Below are 6,574 nucleotides of genomic sequence, written 5' to 3'. Positions count from 1 at the left end.
TTTTATATTTACCTAACAAGGCCATTTGTGTACGCTGCAAAGACACAAATTTGAAGATAAGAATTAATATCAAATTATGAAAACATCAAACTATGAACACAAATTGTAACAACAATAACATAAATAACAGAAAAAACAATTAAATTATACCAAGTGTTGAAAACATCTCCCTTTACGCCGGTTATTGGACCACGGTGTTAACTGGATGTTTTCAGCGCTGTTTGAGGAAAAGTGGGGTAAGCTGCTGAAAAAAATAACGAAATAATACAAATATAAAGCTAATTAAGTTTTTAAAATATGTAAAGCAATGTCATTTGCAAAACAATGGCATAAAAACACAATTTGAGCAGCTTATCCTAAACCTTTTAGCAGTCAAACATACTTACTTACTGATATTTTCACTGCACTGTTGATGATTAACACTTACTTATTGACATGTTCACTGCAATTTCGATGATTCATACTTACTTGTTAAAATTTTCACTGTAGTTTTGATGATCCGGCCAGGCTGGTACGGGTGTGGAGAATCGTAGAGCACGGATTGGTGCTTACATTTACCACCATATTTTGTGCACGGTTCCCATGTAGTCCAAGTACCTATCGAACATACTAGCCTTATTTACCCACTTAGAACGTTATAAACACTATAATTACTTCACTTTCTTCACTGTTCACTTCAATCCATACAGATCGATTGTCTTCGATCGATTGTAAAATATAAACAACGTGGAGCTGTCAATCAACTCGAGCGTTCTATAACAGCGTTTACATTGATGAAATGAGGTTGTGCACCTTCAAGTTGTTTTTAAATAATTTTACTGGTGAAATGAAAGAATCTTGAAATTAAAACATGAAATTGAGTTGGTTACATAAACATTGACAAACATGTTTTATCTATGAAACGACAATCGATTGAAAATCTTTACTTTTATAAATCTCAGTTTCAATGTCCCGTGATGAGATGAGGCAATAAACCCTACATTTTTACAGTGCACGTGAAGCATGCCTTTTTATAATCTGGACTCTAAGTGGAAACGGGACTCGAACACGGGTTTACCAAGAGCGAAGCCGTAGTCTTGCCGAGGAACCATAGCACAAGTTAGAAATAGCGAGGAAATATCGCTACTTGAATAGCAAACGTAGGTTTTGAAGAAAAATTTTATTTCGTACCATAAAAGATTTTCCCAATCGGGATTCGAACACCAAACCTCTGATGCAATGCTCGAACACCACTACCACTACACCGGTGGTACGAGTGGATACCCTAGGGAAAATACAGGTATATATGGCTATGTGGGTAAATTGAACTACCAAGCTTTTAGTTTAATAATGGTTATGATAATTTGAAATCTATGTATCAAAATATGATCGGATTTGAAAAAGTACATTAAATATCTAAAAAAAAACATGAAAAAAAAATTTACAGCCGTCAACAAAAAAGTTTTTCCTAGCCTAGATTTGAACTCTGATCCTCCGGTACAACACCCATGCACTATTATCGGATTTGAAAAATTACATTAAATATCTAAAAAAAAATCATGAAAAAATATTTCCCAACCGTCAACAAAAAAGTTTTTCTCAGCCTAGATTCGAACTCTGATCCTCCAGAACAACACCCGTGCACTTAGCCCCCTAGACTATTGATGAAAGAAAATTTGCGTGTGATATCACAGCTACTAATATGTATGTAGGCAAACTGAATGTAGCATAGAAAATGAACCAAGAATAAAAACTTCAGTCACATTTTTCTCCCCGAGCTTCGCCGGGGCTTCGAGCTAGTAAGCTATAAAACACATAGAATTTCTTTCAATATAGTCTACGTTAGCAAGTCGAAATCAAAATAAACAATTTCGGAATGGCAACGAAAGCTCTGTACTCGAGAGCGAGCAAGCGGGAAAATTCTTAAGAAATTCAAAGCATTGTCCAGTCCGTTTGGTTTGCTAATTTCAGTGCGTGTATTCTGTCAGTGATAGAAATTGCATGTTTGTTTGGTGTTTGTCATCTGTTTTATAAATCTGAGAAGGTAAGTTAAATATACATGAATATTGCGTATAGTATACTTAATTTTTATTGAATTACAGCAGAACATGGAGACACCCAATGTTACGACAAATAATCAATTGCTTGAAATGCAATCCATTTCCGAGCGTGTGGATATGAACCTGCGGCAAACATTTATTTTGACGAAAGTTGTCCGAGGGATGAAGGATGCGCTGGACCAACGACCCCCACAGGTGATAGCATCTCAGCAACCCCCAATAACTCTGGGCAGTGCAAAGAAAAGAAGAGCTGGATGAATTAGAGTTCAATCTTGGCAATGTTGAACGATTTCAAGAGGTTTTGGAAAGAATGCAGACTCTTATAGTTAAAGCGGAGCCAAAGCAAAGGATGCATGCGGCAGTGCAGCTTCTTTTCAATAAGCAATTTCTAGCCGGATGTAGCTGGTGTGGCGGCGGCCGGACTGTAAAAAAAAGTCGATTTAATATTTATTTTAACATACTAAGTCTATTATTAAAAAATAGCAGAGAATGGTAATGATAATCAAGTGCACGCGAGAGTTGTAGAAGCTTTTGTAAAGTTGAAATTAAAAAACGCAGGGTGCACAGCAAAAACTAAAGGAACTGTAAAAGGTACGGTCAACAAATCGTACACACACACAAAAAAGAACCGTTCTCCGCTTAGTACCTAAGTTAGTTTTAGCTTTAGTGCATAAGTTAGTTTAGTTAGTTTTTTCGTTTTTGGTGATAGGGTTTTGTTTTTTTTCTGGTTAGGTCTAAGTTTGCTTAGTTTCTATTGGATGAAAGGATTGAATTTTAAGTTTTTTAGTTATTGATAATATATGAATTAAAGAACATGAACATGAACTAAAGAAAAATACATACATTATTTCTGATGTTGAGTTTTTTTCGTTAAATTACATTTTCTATGATGATGATGATGATAATGGCCCACCGCTCACCCATGCAGAAGATTGAGAAGCCCAAACAGACGCTTAAGGATCCTCAAACTTATGCATACACTTCATGTTTTATTTATGAATGGAAAATTCATTTTAAATTATCATCACCAGCCTCATAGTCATTTCAGTAACACCTAAACATACTAAAGTTTAGGGCCTTTGAAACAAAGTTAACAATTTATGTTAAATATATGAATACACGAAGGAACCTGAAACATTTCGTTATGTAGACCATGAGAACACAGACTAGCTAGAAAAGAGGCTTGAGTAGGGCGCAGGCGATCTATCTGTTTCAGCATGGAGCCCCGCGAGGCAGCATAGTGCTAAAGGATTCACAATATCAACTTCAGCAATGTTCTATCAGCAGCCATAAAAGCGGTTAAAAAGGTCATTCCACGAACATTATCGAGCACGATGATCTCTTGTTGACGTGGAAGCAACCATGGAATCCATAAAACTATCTTCTCAACGGAGTGTATGAAGCAACGGGAAAAGGGCTATGGTATCAAGAGCAATAGTAACAGGAGGATCTATTGGTGGTCTTGAAAGAGATCGTTTCGGTAAATATATCGCTGATAGTTTACATTTTATGGATTCACACGGTACTTCCACCCTTCTTGACGGAGCATTTTCCTTTATTTTATAGATAAACAAATCGGCAGACGACAGTTCTATTTGCGAATTGCCGTCTGCCCACTTTCCTTCGAAAAGCTCCGTCTTATGGTCAATCTGGATCCCAATCAAGATGAACGAACACAAAGAACTTTTCTTTGCCTCCAAAAATTTGATGCCCTGGTGGGTCAAAAACCATTGATCTCTAAATTCGGGCAGCAAGGTAAAATCGGCTGTTACGTGTAATCCAACCCGATTTACCATCAACATTGGATAGTTTGGAGCACTATAACTGGCAGCCGTCTGGATAGAATCTCTGGCTGGAACCCAGGCTGCCACTTGCTCCACACACTTCGTGCCCGATTTAATACAGCGTTTGATAAACTGCAAGTGGTTTTCAAAACAATAAGCCGAAAAATTTTCAAGTTGTCCGAATTTTAAAACTTCTCCATACACGTGCTGGAGATTATGGACATTACTTGTCAAGTGGTAACGACCATATATCGTGCCGAACTCCTTTACAAACTTTTCTAGGAGCTTTTTCGCAAGGCCAATGTGGCTGATATGCCGTGGATGCAAAACAGGTCACACCGCAGAAGTAGAGCAAGAAATGATTGTAAGCCTGTTCGTTCATGCAAACTTTCAAGACCACAACACTAATGTAATGCAGGAAGGAGCGATATTCGGTACCCTTCCAATTGCGAACTTCATTGAGGTGCCTCATGGGGCGATGCACCTCAGAAGGAAGCCGTGTATTTTCCATAAACTTAGACACAGCTTCCTTCTGGGGGTCTGACCATCGACCAAGGGTTGCAAATTTGCCATCCAGCATCCCTCGAAGAATTTTTCTGGTCACCCCCAAATCAATTAAATGGAGCCGATCGCCAACAACGACCTCTTCTCCTGGTCTTGAATCATCTCAAGCTGGTTTGATGTCCCTGGCTGGTTTGGTTCGATTGTCAGGCTATGGTGTGATGTGTCTGGCTGGTCTGTTGTCGGGCTATGGTGCGATGTGTCTGGCTGGTCTGTTGTCGGTGTGATGGAGCTTGCTGGACTATGTCATCCAGTAGATTTCCAGACGTTTTAGCTATACCGATGCATGACATAATTGAAGTCATTGCTGTTATTTCTCGCACATTTGTTATGGCGGCTATTCGTTCTTAAAAACACGTTTAGTGTATCAAAAGCCGGCTTCCCGGCTCCTTTCTTTTTAGCCTCCTTATTTTGGCTGAGCTTAGTTTAGACATTTTTTTTTCAATCCATGCCTGTGAATAAAATTAATAAAATTAAAAACAAAATAATAATAAACAGATCTTCATAATTCGTAACTGAACTGCTACTTACTCTTCTCCACGATGCTCCATCCTTCATTGCCGGTCCCATTGAGTTTAGTACGAAAGCCACGTCCTTCCAAAAAGCTGCAAGATTCGAACCGCATCCTTTTGCCTTCTCTGGATCCCGCTCCTTGATATCAACAAGTTTGTCCAGGTGACATTTTGTTGAACGAACTTTCCTGAAATTCCATGAATGTTGATTTTGCACGATAAAATAAGTGCATTACATGCACTGAGACGTTAAGTGTTATGTGAAAATTGCACTGCTTTCCGTTCTGCCGGTGATTCGTAGAAACGCCGGCCTACCAAACCGAGCGGACCGACGCCGGCATACGGGAAAGAACGCTGTCGGTCCCACGGGACTTAACGTGTTAAACTTGTACTTAGGTTTTGATTCTTAGGTTATTTCCAGTTGTTGTATTTCTTTACAAATATTTTTTCTATTAAATATCGTAATTTTGTTCGCACTGCTTGGTTCGTCTATTGTTATGGTTATTCATTTGTGGGTGCTATACCCAACGTGTTTCTCGGTGACCGTTCTACTTATTTTGTGCGCCATGTTTTTGGGGACCAATGCGAGATCTATTGCTGTCTTCGTTTTATAATGGCTTTCATTTGTGTGCTCTTTGTTATGCATGATCATTAGATTCGCTTTTTCGCACTCCAATAGGATTTTCCCTCTGGCATCCTCGTGTGGGTTGCCCCATGTCCCATGATGGGTGTTGAAATCTCTTGTTATGATTTTGGTTCTGTCATTGCATTTACAAATAATTTTTATCGCTGAAGTTTCCCACTCTTGAAACATGGTCTTTGGGGTAGTAGAGCTCGCATAGACCGACATTATGAACATGTTCTTTCGTTTTATCCTGATGGCTGTAGCTTGTATATGTTCATTGTTGTTCAAATTTACTTTTTCTATCTTGTAGTTTTTTTTTATCGCTATCTCGCTGCCTCCATATCCATCAGACCTGTTATGTGTTATGAGGTTATATCCTCTCGTGCTTGCTCTCCGGTCCTTATCTTCTCCTAACCAAGTTTCTTGAAGACATAGGAAGTCAGAATTATATGTTGTTGCTAGTTTTAGAATTTCATCCGTGTTGTTTTAGCCCTTGCACATTTCCTTGTAGTATGTGAATCATTGCTTCCACGTGGTATCACGTGCTGTTCGTTGTGCATTCTCGGATTCCCTTGTTTTTTCTTTGGGCTCTTGTGCATAGTCTATGGCCAACTCTTCTACGTCACTTATGACGACCTCTTCAATTATCATTTCTGGATTTATTTCGTAAATAATATTTTCTCCGTTTTCTAGTGTAATGCTGGGTTATTGTTGGGCTTCTGTTTACTTTATCTTGTTTTTTCTGTTATCATTTTATGTCCTGTGTTGTGTTTTGTTTTCTGTTTTATGATGTGTTGTGTTCTGTTTTGTGCTTGTGGTGTCGGTTATATTATTCGGTTTTCTTTTAGGTTAATTTTGTTTTTCTGTGTAAACTGTTGTGCGAAGCTTATATTTTCACTAGTGTATTTTCGGCGGATGGCAGGGCATTTCCTTCTCATTCTTCTTGCTTCAGTGTGCGGTATTTTTTTCAGTTCTTATTTTCTGTCTTTCCATCCCATCAATGTACACTGGGCAACTCTTGTTTAATGTATGGTGGCTGTCGTCACACGTTAC

General features: G+C 38.5%; 1 pseudogene; it reads right to left on the bottom strand.

Annotated features, from left to right (window-relative positions):
- Window positions 1-3,424: 3,424 nt before the first annotated feature.
- Window positions 3,425-4,935, bottom strand: LOC131293862 (uncharacterized; annotated as a pseudogene).
- Window positions 4,936-6,574: the final 1,639 nt, after the last annotated feature.

Source organism: Anopheles ziemanni, chromosome 2, assembly GCF_943734765.1.
Source record: "Anopheles ziemanni chromosome 2, idAnoZiCoDA_A2_x.2, whole genome shotgun sequence".
Lineage (NCBI taxonomy): Eukaryota > Metazoa > Arthropoda > Insecta > Diptera > Culicidae > Anopheles > Anopheles ziemanni.
The sequence above is the reverse complement of the archived record's forward strand: the minus strand, read 5'-3'. Positions and strand labels throughout refer to the sequence as shown.